The sequence below is a fragment of the Pseudophryne corroboree genome, chromosome 2 (genome assembly GCF_028390025.1).
Source record: "Pseudophryne corroboree isolate aPseCor3 chromosome 2, aPseCor3.hap2, whole genome shotgun sequence".
NCBI lineage: Eukaryota > Metazoa > Chordata > Amphibia > Anura > Myobatrachidae > Pseudophryne > Pseudophryne corroboree.
The window spans coordinates 915,101,376-915,114,967 of NC_086445.1; the positions used below are offsets into that span (position 1 = coordinate 915,101,376).

The 13,592-nt window shown below is 50.1% G+C and overlaps 1 long non-coding RNA gene across 3 annotated transcripts in view; it reads right to left on the bottom strand.

Moving 5' to 3' along the window:
- LOC134986602 (uncharacterized) overlaps positions 1 to 13,592 on the bottom strand; it is a 62,603-nt gene that overhangs the window by 45,423 nt on the left and 3,588 nt on the right. For all 3 annotated transcript variants that reach the window (XR_010192467.1, XR_010192462.1, XR_010192456.1), the window contains exon 2: positions 12,056 to 12,097. This is a non-coding gene — a long non-coding RNA (uncharacterized LOC134986602). The remainder of the gene's footprint in view (positions 1 to 12,055; positions 12,098 to 13,592) is intronic.

The following is a 13,592-nucleotide window of genomic DNA, read 5'->3' on the forward strand; positions in this document are numbered from 1 at the left end:
AGTGAGGTGGAGTTGTGTTAACGTGTGGCTGTGGGAGTGCGATGTAGGTTGTGACAGCTTGTGGGGAGGGATGGTGGTGAAGGTTGTGTTTGGGGTGTGTTTGTGGTTATAGAAGGGGACATGTGGATGGGTTTGCTATTGTAGAGGTGTAGTGTAAAATGGCCTATGTAGGTGTGTAGTCAGTGGTGGCGTTTGTCCTGTGTGGAGGCTGTGAATGTTTGAAACTGAATGGAGTGTGTGTGTGTGTGTGTGTGTGTGTGTGTGTGTGTGTGTGTGTGTGTGTTTTGGAGTATGGTGGGGTTTAAATGGTGTTTTTGTGTATGGTAGAGGGGGTGCATAGGTGCTGTACTTGTGTAAATGTTGGTGGATTAGGGGTAGGGGCATAGTAGGTATGAGTTGTGTTTTGTGGTGTCTTGTGATCGGGATTGCGCAGGGTGAGGAAAGTTGTGTGGTTTTTGGAGTGGTTGTAAGAAGGGTTAAATGGATTATTAGAAGTGGGGCTGTAATTATGTGGGTAGTGCATGTGGTTGCTTGTAGGGTAGACGGGTAGTGTTATGGGGTAACTGTTGTTGTGATGGTTTGACCTAATGCGTGTTTAGGCTCAGAGTGTGTACATGGTGGGTGTTGTATTTATTGCATGCTGCATTGTGGAGGGGGGTGAAGGAACAGTGTTTGGTGGTTGTTTTTTTTGGAAGGGGTACATAGATTGTGCAGGGTGTAGAGAAAATGGTGTGGTTGATGGGTGACCAGAGTGTAGCTGGACGGTGGATGTAGTCTGGCCAGTGTATGAGTTGGCTTAAAGGTGAGGGGTGGGTGAGGTGTTAGGAGGTGTAGTAGTTGGTGGAGTTGTACGTGTGGGCTGTAGTGTGAGTTTGTTGGAAGGTGGCATGGCTGTGGGTTTTCTGCATAGGGTGCTTTGTGTAGGGTATTGTGGTGTGTGGCTGGGAGGTTGGGTGGGGGGAGAGCTGCAATTGGCATATTGGTGCTTGTAGGTGAGACGGGTACTGTTGTGGGCCAATTGTTGTTGTGATGGTTTGACAGAATCCATAGGCTGTGTAGAGAGGGAGGTGGGTGTGCGATAGGGGTAGGGTGGTGTTGGGCTGGATTGTGGCGGGTGTGGAAGGGAATGTGGGTGGAGGAGTGTTATTTTGGAGGGGTACGTGGTTGTGTGTGTGGGTTAATAAAAAGTGTTGGGTAGTGATGTATGGTGGTTGTGTAATAGCGTGGGGGTGGGTAGCTGCCTTTATATGTATTGGTCTAGGGGTGAGGGATGGGGGTGGTGACAGGACGTGCAGTGTGTGATGGAGTTGTGGTTGTGGGTATTAGGGGGATGGAGTTGGAGGTGTGCATGGGTGGAGTGTGTCGACATGTGGTGGATGGTGGTGGGTTTTGTAGGGGTTCGTGTGTGTGTGCATAGAAGGGGGGGGGGCAGTTGTTGAATTTAGAGTGTTTTTTTGGTTGTGGGGGGGAAAGCTGGATGTGTGGTGTATTTGTGGTGGGTGCTTGGCAGGTATGGGGTTACGGTGGGTGTGGGATGGGCTTAGGGTGTGTGGGGTGTGTAGGAGAGGTGTTTGGGTGGGTGTGAGTGTTGGTGTAAGGTGTGTGTGTCTGCTTTGAGTATGTTATCGTGGTGTGAGGGTAATGGCGGCAGGTGTGAAAGTTGGTGGGTGGTGGTGTTGTAGAGATGGGGAAGGTGTTTTGTCTGTAGTTGGAGGGGGTGTAGGGTGCGTGCGTGTTGTTAGGAGTGTGCAGGCAGAGAGAGAGTGTGTGCGTGTGTGTGTGTGTGTGTGTGTAAGGTAGGAGGAGGCCATGGTATATGTGGCAGCACTTGTCCCCCCCCCCCCCCCCCCTTCACATGAGTGCCCTGTGAGTGGAGTTTTGGGCAAAAGGGAGGCATGCACATGTATGCACATCGGGGGATGGGTGATAGGGGCGGCCGGGCATCTATTACTGTGTGTGTGCCTAGTTGTTGGCTGGGTGGCTGTGCAGGTGTGTGGTGCTGGGAGGGGAGTGAATTGGTGTATGTGGAGCTGGAGGCAGGAGTGGGGAGAGACGTGTCGCCGGTACAGAGAGTGCGGCGTAAGCTTGCATAACTACATCCAAGTCAAGTATAACTCACTTTGACACAGACTCCGTTGTGCTGACGGCGTCCCTTGGTAGTGTGGACCGGGGGCGGGTGGATGAGAGAGGTGGTGCGGTGGTTGTGTGGAGGTCGGGAGCAGTCTGTGCGTCCATGGTGCGCACGGCGTGTTCCCGTTAGAGTGTGTAGGCGGCGCAGCTGCAAGGCGAGAGATGGATTGTGCGGAGGGTGGCTTAGCGGCGGTGCGGGCTGCGGCTGTCTGGCCGTGCGTGGTGTGGACGGTGTGTCCCGTTGGTGGTGGTGGGTTTGTGTGGCTGACGGGAGGGGGTGGTGTTGCCTGCGGCTGTCTGGGCGGCCGTGGTGCAACAGCGGGGCCGTGCAGCATGTCTGGATGTGGGAGGTGTTGCTGGGGTTGTGCGGGTGGGCTCGGTGCTGTGGGCTTAGGTTTCCCAGTGTGTGTGCTGGTCCGTTAAGCGGACGTGGGGTCCGGGGTTGGCAGGGGCGTCAGTGACTGCAATTTGGAGCTGGTGCAGGGGTTTTGCGAAGGGTGGGTTTGGGGGTGTGGGTGAATCAAGGGAGGGCTCCATGGTGTGGTGGGTCCGTTCCTTGGTGGCTTCTGTGTGGGGCTGGTGGGTGGATTCAATGGCTGCTGCTCCCGTTCTGCTAAGTGGTGTGCTGGGACTGTCAGGAGTTGCTAACTCCACCCAGCGTTAGAAAGCCAGCCACAGAGTCACAGGGCTAATATATAGGAGATAGTGAGTACTGGAAGACAGGCAGTAGAAGGATAAAAGCAGGCAGTAAAAGCACCCTGAACCAGCCGGTAATTAATATAAAAAAGGGTCATTGAGCATATGAAGGTGTCAGCAGTGCTTAAAGTGGTCCTAGAGAGGTGGTGGAACTCACCCCCCTCCCCACGGCGCCCATGAAATAAAGGTATTGCACGCGCGCCGTAGGCGCGCGCAGCAAAAAGGGGGTGTGGTCTCAAAAAGAAAGGGGCGTGGTCACACAATAGTAATAATGCCCACAGTAGTAGTACCCAAGTGGAAATTTTGAAGTGGGGGTATGGAAAAGTGAAGGGTGCAATTATGTGCGCGCCGAAGGCGCGCGCACTCCTGACAAGGGGGCGTGGCCACGCAAAAGGGGGCGTGCCCTTCAGTGTAGTTTACCACACCATATACCCCTTATACACATTATGCACCACAATAGTAGGACCCCTTTCACATTATAGCTCACAGTATGAGCCGAAATTCACATTTATACCACACAGTATGAACCACATTCATATTACACCACACAGTATGAGCCAAATTCACATTACACCTCACAGTATGAGCCAAATTCACATTACACCACACGGTATGAGCCGAAATTCACATTACACCACACAGTATAAGCCGAAATTCACATTACACCACACAGTATGAGCCGAAATTCACATTATAGCACACGGTATGAGCCGAAATTCACATTATAGCACACAGAATGAGCCAAAATTCACATTATAGCACAGAGAATGAGCCGAAATTCACATTATAGAGTGACAGGGAGAGTGACAGCAGGGACATGGAAAGTGACAGCAGGGATATGGAAAGTGACAGCAAGGGAATACAGTAGGGACTAGGGAGAGAGAAAGGCAGCAGGTTAGATTACCTGTTTAGCAGCGGCGGTGGTCTGCGGTGCTGTGGATGAGTAGGCTGTGGTAGGCGTGATGTGGAGGCTGTGGGCCTCGGAGATAGTGCGGAGGAGGAGGCTGTGGGTGCGCAGAGGTCCGAGGGCGGGGCGGCAGAAGAGGCTGAGGGCGGCTGCAGTGGATCTGGAACCAGGCTGGCTTTATTATCCCTGCCGCCGCATCGAGCTCCTGTGACCACGGCGCTAATATTTCAAAACTGCTGCGGACCGGCAGCCAATCAGCGACAGATTTGAACTAGTAGTGCCGCGGTCACAGAAGCTCGATGCAGCGGCAGGGATAATAAAGCCGGCCTGGTCCCAGATCCGCTGCAGCTGGGAGTCTGGAACCTGGGCTTCCAGTGCGGCGGCGATGGTAGGGGCGGAGCGACGGAGGGCGGACCGGGAACGCAGCTTCTTTGTCGGCCCATACAGTAATGCCCCCAGCAGTAGCATCCCTTATACAATGCCCACAGTAGTAGTGCCCCTTATGCAATGCCCCCAACAGTAGTGCCCCTTATGAAGTGCCCCCTTTACAATGCCCTCATTAGCTGTGCACCCCATCAGTAATGCCCTTAATGGTAATGCCCCTGTGTAGTATTGCCCCTAGTCATTTAGCCCCTGTAGTTTAGCCCCAGTAGTCATGCCCATACTGGTAATGCCCCTGCAGTTATGACCCCAGCAATTTCCTCCCCCCCCCCTCTAGTTTAGCCTCTGAGTGGTAATGCCCCCAGTAGTTTTGCCCTCATGTAGTTTGCCCCATGTAGTTTAGCCCCCAGTGGTAACGCCCCCTGCAGTTGTGCCCCCAGTTGTTTAGCCCCTGTAGTTTAGCCCCCATGTAGTTTGCCAAAGTTAGTAATGTCCCCAGTAGTTTGCCCCCTTGTAGTTATACCCCCAGTAGTTTAGCTCCTGTAATTATGCCCCCTTGTAGTTTAGCCCCCAGTAGTAATGCTGCCAGTAGTTTGCCCCTTTGTAGCTTGCCCCCTTGTAGTAATGCCCCCAGTAGTTTGCCCTTTGTAGTTTGCCCCAGCAGTAAAGCCCCCCAGTAGTTTGCCCCCAGTACTAGAGCCCCCCAGTAGTTTGCCCCTCTGTAGTTTGCCCCAGTAGTAAAGGCCCCCAGTAGTTTGCCCCCAGTACTAGAGCCCCCCAGTAGTTTGCCCCAGTAGTTTGCCCCCAGTACTAGAGCCCCCCAGTAGTTTGCCCCTTGTAGTTTGCCCCAGCAGTAAAGCCCCCCAGTAGTTTGCCCCCAGTACTAGAGCCCCCCAGTAGTTTGCCCCTCTGTAGTTTGCCCCAGTAGTAAAGGCCCCCAGTAGTTTGCCCCCAGTACTAGAGCCCCCCAGTAGTTTGCCCCTCTGTAGTTTGCCCCAGTAGTAAAGGCCCCCAGTAGAAACGCCTGTGGTACACATATAGGAGGGAGGGAGGGAGAGGGAGAGGGAGAGAGGGAGGGGGGAAAGAACTATACTTACCTAGCCCCGCTCCCGCCGCAGTCCTCTCTCGCCGCCCGCTCCTCTGCACTATGAGAGAGACGTCATGACGTCTCTCCCATAGCGCGCACTGACAGAGCCGGAAGCCGGAGCTCAGTACTGAGCTCCTGCCTACGGCTGCCGCTGCGGAGAGGGAGACGGGCGCCCGCTGGTAACGCGATCTCAGCGGGCGCCCGGCATCTCCCTGCAGCGCCGCACGGGACATCGGGTTAGGTGAGCCGGGGGAGGCGGAACTGCGTTCCGTCTCCTGGTGGAACTGACGGAACGCAGTTCCGGCCCGTTCCGGCTCACTTTAACCCCTGGGTGTCAGTGTTACCTTAAAGAAAGCAGCCTTCAGAGGAGACAGACTACTGGCTTACTATCTTGACATCGTGTCAGCCGGCGCATCGTGTAGTATCCATACCCAGAGACTGTGCGACTGTGACTGTGCTAGAGGCTGAGCCACTCTACTCCCCTATTGATGTAAGTCGGGGGAGAGCTATTCCATGTCACTAAGAGGAGGATAGTAAGCTGTATACCTACAGAAAAGTATCATTTATTGGTAAAACAAGACTGAAGTCCTATATAAAGTTGAGAGAAGCAGCAGAGCAGTGACTGATAGGACAGGAGCTACGCTGGTGTGTAAATGACTGTCTCTGGGCTGTGATATAAGGATACAGTGTTGCTCAGGAAAGTTACAGTATTAAAACTTTGAGGAAAACACTAGACAGCTGAAAATTGAAACTGTGTTTCTAGATAAAGTACACAGCTATACAGTTCAACAAAGTAGGTTTAGGATTTCCACAGCAAGTAGCTATTGAATACTCTAATGAAGAGACTATCAGTTATGTACAATTCCAGTGCACTTCAATATGGGCCCCAACGGCATATGCATATGTAACTGCAGTTTACCTAAACTTTATTACCCGGGTAATTAGATACTTTGGATGTTGAGGTATTTTTTGTTTGACAAGCAGGGTTTCTCTTACGTCCTAGAGGATGCTGGGGACTCCGTAAGGACCATGGGGATAGACGGGCTCTGCAGGAGACATGGGCACTAAGAAAGAACTTTAGGTATGGGTGTGCACTGGCTCCTCCCTCTATTCCCCTCCTCCAGACCTCAGTTTATCACTGTGCCCAGAGGAGACTGGGTGCATTACAGGGAGCTCTCCTGGGTTTTCCTGAAAAGAAAGTATTTGTTAGGTTTTTTATTTTCAGGGAGCCTGCTGGCAACAGAGTCCCTGCAGCGAGGGACTGAGGGGAGAGAAACAGACCTACTTTAATGTTAGGCTCTGTTTCTTAGGCTACTGGACACCATTAGCTCCAGAGGGAACAGAACGCAGGTCTCACCCCGCAGTTCGTCCCAGAGCTGCGCCGCCGTCCTCCTTGCAGTGCCGGAAGACAGAAGCCGGGTGAGTATGTGAAGAAAGAAGACTTCAAAGGCGGCAGAAGACTTCAGATCTTCACTGAGGTAATGCACAGCGGTAGTGCTGTGCGCCATTGCTCCCACACAGCACACACAAACGGCAGCCACTGTAATGGTGCAGGGCACAGGGGGGGCGCCCTGGGCAGCAATATGGACCTCCAAAGGTTACAATAAACTTATATACAGGCTGGGCACTGTATATAAGAGAGATCCCCCGCCATATTTTGAATTTCTAAGCGTGACCGAAGCCTGCCGCTGAGGGGGCGGAGCTTGTTCCTCAGCACTCACCAGCGCCATTTTCTCCACACACACCGCTGAGAGGAAGCTCCCCGGACTCTCCCCTGCTTACACAGTAAAAGAGGGTTTTAAAGAAGGGGGGGCACATAATTTGGCGCAAATAGATAATTACAGCGCTTCCTGGGTAAACATATAGTGTGTTTTTTCCTGGGTCATTAGCGCTGGGTGTGTGCTGGCATACTCTCTGTCTCTCCAAAGGGCCTTGTGGGGGAACTGTCTTCAGATAAGAGGTTTCCCTGAGTGTGTGGTGTGTCGGTACACGTGTGTCGGCATGTCTGAGGTAGAAGGCTTTCCTAGTGAGGAGGTGGAGCAAATGAATGTGGTGTCTCCATCGGCAACGCCGACACCTGACTGGGTGGATATGTGGAATGTTTTAAGTGCTAATGTAAATTTATTGCACAAAAGGTTGGACAAAGCTGAGTCCAGGAATTATGCAGAGAGTCAGGTCCTGCCTGCCCCTATGTCGCAGGGTCCCTCGGGGTCTCAAAAGCGCCCACTATCCCAAATAGTAGACACTAATACCGACACGGATTCTGACTCCAGTGTCGACTACGATGATGCAAAGTTACAGCCAAAATTGGCTAAAGTATTCAATATATGATTATTGCAATAAAGGATGTTTTGCACATCACAGAGGAACCCCCTGTCCCTGAAACGAGGGTACACATGTATAGGGAAAAGAAACCTGAGGTAACCTTTACCCCTTCTCATTAGCTGAACGAGTTATTTGAAAAGGCTTGGGAATCTCCAGACAAGAAACTGCAGATTCCCAAAAGGATTCTTATGGCGTATCCTTTCCCGACTATGGACAGGATATGGTGGGAATCCTCCCCGAGGGTAGACAAATCGTTGACACGCTTATCCAAAAAGGTAGCACTGCCATCCCAAGATACGGCTACCCTCAGGGATCCTGCTGATCGCAAGCAGGAGGCTACATTAAAGTCCATTTACACACACTCTGGTACCTTACTCAGACCGGCGATAGCGTCGGCTTGGGTTTGTAGTGATGTAGCAGCGTGGACAGATACCTTATCTGCGGAATTGGATACCCTGGATAAGGATACCATTTTATTAACCCTGGGTCATATTAAAGATGCTGCCTTATATATGAGGCATGCTCAAAGAACCATTGGCCTACTGGGTTCTAGAGTCAACGCTATGTCAATTTCTGCTAGACGAGTCCTATGGATCCGGCAATGGACAGGTGATGCCGACTCAAAGAGGCATATGGAGGTTTTACCTTACAGGGGTGAGGAATTGTTTGGGGAAGGTCTCTCGGACCTGGTCTCCACTGCTACGGCAGGTAAATCAAATTTTTTGCCTTCTATTCCCTCACAGCCTATTAAAGCGCCACATTATCAAATGCAGTCCTTTCGGTCACATAAAAACAAGAGAGCACGAGGATCGTCCTTTCTTGCCAGAGGTAAGGGCAGAGGGAAAAAGCTACCATCCACAGCTAGTTCCCAGGAGCAGAAGTCCTCCCCGGCCTCTACAAAATCCACCGCATGACACTGGGGCTCCGCTGAGGGAGTCCGCCCCAGTGGGGGCACGTCTTCGACTTTTCAGCCACATCTGGGTTCACTCACAGGTGGATCCCTGGGCAATAGAAATTGTTTCCCAGGGTTACAAGCTGGAATTCGAAGAGGTGCCTCCTCGCCGCTTTTTCAAATTGGCCCTACCAGCTTCTCCCCCAGAAAGGGAGATGGTCTTAAATGCAATTCAAAAATTGTGTCTTCAACAGGTGGTGATCAAAGTTCCCCTTCTTCAACAAGGGAGGGGGTATTACTCAACCCTATTTGTAGTCCCGAAACCGGACGGTTCGGTCAGACCCATTTTAAATTTAAAATCCTTGAACCTATACTTGAAAGGGTTCAAGTTCAAGATGGAATCGCTCAGAGCGGTCATCGCCTGCCTAGAAGGGGGGGATTTTATGGTGTCCCTGGACATAAACGATGCATACCTTCATGTTCCCATATATCCACCTCATCAGGCGTACCTGAGATTTGCGGTACAGGATTGTCATTACCAATTTCAGACGTTGCCGTTTGAGCTTTCCACGGCCCCAAGGATTTTCACCAACGTAATGGCGGAAATGATGGTGCTCCTGCGCAAGCAGGGGGTCATAATTATCCAATACTTGGACGATCTCCTAATAAAAGTGAGATCACGAGAGCAGTTGTTGAACAGCGTGTCACTTTCACTGGAGGTGTTACAGCAACACGGCTGGATTCTCAATATCCCGAAGTCACAATTAGTTCCTACGACCCGTTTGACCTTCTTAGGCATGATTCTGGATACGGACCAGAAAAGGGTATATCTTCCGATAGAAAAGGCCCAGGAACTCATGACTCTGGTCAGGGACCTATTGAAGCCAAAACAGGTGTCGGTGCATCACTGCACTCGAGTCCTGGGAAAGATGGTGGCATCTTACGAGGCCATTCCTTTCGGCAGGTTCCATGCGAGGACCTTCCAATGGGACCTACTGGACAAGTGGTCCGGGTCACATCTACAGATTCATCAGTTGATCACCCTGTCCCCCAGGGCCAGGGTATCTCTCCTGTGGTGGCTGCAGAATGCTCACCTTCTGGAGGGTCGCAGATTCGGCATTCAGGACTGGGTTCTGGTGACCACGGACGCGAGCCTCCGAGGTTGGGGAGCAGTCACACAGGGAAGAAACTTCCAAGGTCTTTGGTCAAGTCAAGAGACTTGTCTCCACATCAACGTCCTGGAACTAAGGGCCATATACAATGCCCTTCGTCAAGCGGAGACTTTGATTCGCGACCTACCGGTTCTGATCCAGTCAGACAACATCACCGCAGTAGCTCATGTAAACCGCCAAGGCGGCATAAGGAGCAGAGTGGCTATGGCGGAAGCCACCAGGATTCTTCGCTGAGCGGAAAATCATGTAGGCGCCCTGTCAGCAGTGTTCATTCCGGGAGTGGACAACTGGGAAGCAGACTTCCTCAGCAGACACGATCTACATCCAGGAGAGTGGGGACTTCATCAGGAAGTCTTCGCACAGATTGCAAGTCAGTGGGGCCTGCCCCAGATAGACATAATGGCGTCCCGCCTAAACAAAAAACTACAGAAGTATTGCGCCAGGTCAAGAGACCCTCAGGCGGTGACAGTGGACGCCCTAGTGACTCCTTGGGTGTTCCAGTCGGTCTATGTGTTTCCTCCTCTTCCTCTCATCCCCAAGGTGTTGAGAATAATAAGAAAAAGAGGAGTACGGACAATTCTCATTGTTCCAGATTGGCCACGAAGGGCCTGGTATCCGGATCTGCAGGAAATGCTCACGGAAGATCCGTGGCCTCTTCCTCTAAGACAGGACCTGCTACAACTGGGGCCCTGTCTGTTCCAAGACTTACCGCGGCTGCGTTTGACGGCATGGCGGTTGAACGCCGGATCCTAGCGGAAAAGGGCATTCCGGAGGAGGTCATTCCTACTCTGATAAAGGCTAGGAAGGACGTGACCGCTAAACATTATCACTGTATATGGCGAAAGTATGTTTCTTGGTGTGAGGCCAGGAATGCTCCTACGGAGAAATTACTTCTGGGCCGTTTTCTTCACTTCCTACAAACTGGAGTAAATTTGGGCCTAAAATTAGGCTCCATTAAGGTTCAGATTTCGGCCCTATCCATTTTCTTTCAGAAAGAATTAGCTTCTCTCCCAGAAGTACAGACTTTTGTGAAGGGAGTGCTGCATATTCAGCCTCCTTTTGTACCTCCGGTGGCGCCTTGGGACCTTAACGTGGTGTTGAGTTTACTTAAGTCGCACTGGTTTGAACCACTTCAAACAGTGGAATTAAAATATCTCACTTGGAAAGTGGTCATGTTGTTAGCCTTGGCTTCGGGCTAGGCGAGTGTCGGAATTGGCGGCTTTGTCTCATAAAAGCCCCTATCTGGTTTTCCATATGGATAGAGCGGAATTGCGGACCCATCCTCAATTCTTGCCTAAGGTGGTTTCCTCTTTTCATATGAACCAACCTATTGTGGTGCCTGTGGCTACGCGAGACTTGGAGGATTCCGAGTCCCTTGATGTGGTCAGGGCTTTGAAAATTTACGTAGCCAGAATGGCTAGGGTCAGGAAAACAGAGGCGCTGTTTGTCCTGTATGCTGCCAACAAGGTTGGCGCTCCTGCTTCAAAGCAGACTATTGCTCGCTGGATCTGTAACACGATTCAGCAGGCTCATTCAACGGCTGGATTGCCGTTACCAAGATCGGTTAAGGCCCATTCCACTAGGAAGGTGGGCTCTTCTTGGGCGGCTGCCCGAGGGGTCTCGGCGTTGCAATTGTGCCGAGCTGCTACTTGGTCGGGTTCAAACACCTTTGCAAAGTTCTACAAGTTTGATACCCTGGCTGAGGAGGATCTCCTGTTTGCTCAGTTGGTGCTGCAGAGTCATCCGCACTCTACCGCCCGTTTGGGAGCTTTGGTATAATCCCCATGGTCCTTACGGAGTCCCCAGCATCCTCTAGGACGTAAGAGAAAATAAGATTTTAAACCTACCGGTAAATCTTTTTCTCCTAGTCCGTAGAGGATGCTGGGCGCCCGTCCCAAGTGCGGACTACTTCCGCAAGACTTGTATATAGTTTTTGTTTACATAAGGGTTATGTTACAGTTTTCAGCAGTCTCGGTCTGATGCTGTGTTGTTTCATACTGTTAACTGGTTCGTATATACCCTAGTTATACGGTGTGAATGGTGTGGGCTGGTATGAATCTTGCCCTTGGATTAACAAAATCCTTTCCTCGTATTGTCCGTCTCCTCTGGGCACAGTTTCTCTAACTGAGGTCTGGAAGAGGGGCATAGAGGGAGGAGCCAGTGCACACCCATACCTAAAGTTCTTTCTTAGTGCCCATGTCTCCTGCGGAGCCAGTCTATCCCCATGGTCCTTACGGAGTCCCCAGCATCCTCTACGGACTAGGAGAAAAAGATTTACCGGTAGGTTTAAAATCTTATTTTTATTCATACTCATTTTTTTGTATTGCATGCAGTGATATCTGTATAGTTATCTTCTTAATATATTTAGTGATCAATTTAGCTATTTTATCAATCGGAATTGAATTGTAATTAAATGTCTGAATATTGCTACATTAGCCAAATTTATTAAACATTCTGGTACTTACCTGTAAGACGTTTCGTACATGTTCCAGCTCGATCTGAAGATCCTAGAAGAAGAGTAAAGGTATAATTATATGCTTGATTTAAACAATAGTAATATATTTACACATTCATACCCATCACACATTAACGCTAGGCTTTCCCAAGCAAGCCTGTATGTATATGTATATATATATATATATATATATATATATATATATATAGCTTGGGTGGAGGCACTTTAGTTACCTTCTCACTGCTCTGCTGCTTCTCTAAACTTTATATAGGACTTCACCCTTGTTTTACCAATAAATGATACTTTTCTGTAGGTATACAGCTTACTATCCTCCTCTTAGTGACATGGAATAGCTCTCCCCCGACTTACATCAATAGGGGAGTAGAGTGGCTCAGCCTCTAGCACAGTCACAGTCGCACAGTCTCTGGGTATGGATACTACACGATGCGCCGGCTGACACGATGTCAAGATAGTAAGCCAGTAGTCTGTCTCCTCTGAAGGCTGCTTTCTTTAAGGTAACACTGACACCTTCATATGCTCAATGACCCTTTTTTATATTAATTACCGGCTGGTTCAGGGTGCTTTTACTGCCTGCTTTTATCCTTCTACTCAGAGCCGGCCATAGGCATAGACAAACTAGGCAATTGCCTAGGGCATTTGATATGCCTAGGGGCATCAGCGGCTTCTGCTGATTAAAATTATATGCGTCATGCCTATATTCTGTATGTAGCATTTCATATGCAGATACAGCCACAGTCTCACACAGTATATAGGCATGCTGCATATCATTTTAATCAGCAGAAGCTGCTTGTGCACCCTAGCCACATAGCAATGCAAGTAAGATGTATTTTCTTTAAAAAATGTGCCCGACGTTAGCATTGAGGCAAGATTTATGAGGACACATCTGTATTCAAGCAGAGGCAGAGGTCACAGTGTTAGCGGCAATGTGAGTGCTGTGTGCATGTGAGTGGTTTGGTTGTACAGTAGTGTTCAGAATATGTGTAAGGAGCATTATGTGTGTCATGTAAAAATTAGAGATGTGCAATTTTTCGGGTTTTGTGTTTTGGTTTTGGGTTCGGTTCCGCGGCCGTGTTTTGGGTTCGACCGCGTTTTGGCAAAAAAAATTTTTGTCGGATTCGGGTGTGTTTTGGATTCGGGTGTTTTTTTCAAAAAACACTAAAAAACAGCTTAAATCATAGAATTTGGGGGTCATTTTGATCCCAAAGTATTATTAACCTCAAAAACCATAATTTCCACTCATTTTCAGTCTATTCTGAATACCTCACACCTCACAATATTATTTTTAGTCCTAAAATTTGCACCGAGGTCGCTGGATGACTAAGCTAAGCGACCCTAGTGGCCGACACAAACACCGGGCCCATCTAGGAGTGGCACTGCAGTGTCACGCAGGATGGCCCTTCCAAAAAACACTCCCCAAACAGCACATGACGCAAAGAAAAAAAGAGGCGCAATGAGGTAGCTGTGTGAGTAAGCTAAGCGACCCTAGTGGCCGACACAAACACCTGGCCCATCTAGGAGTGGCACTG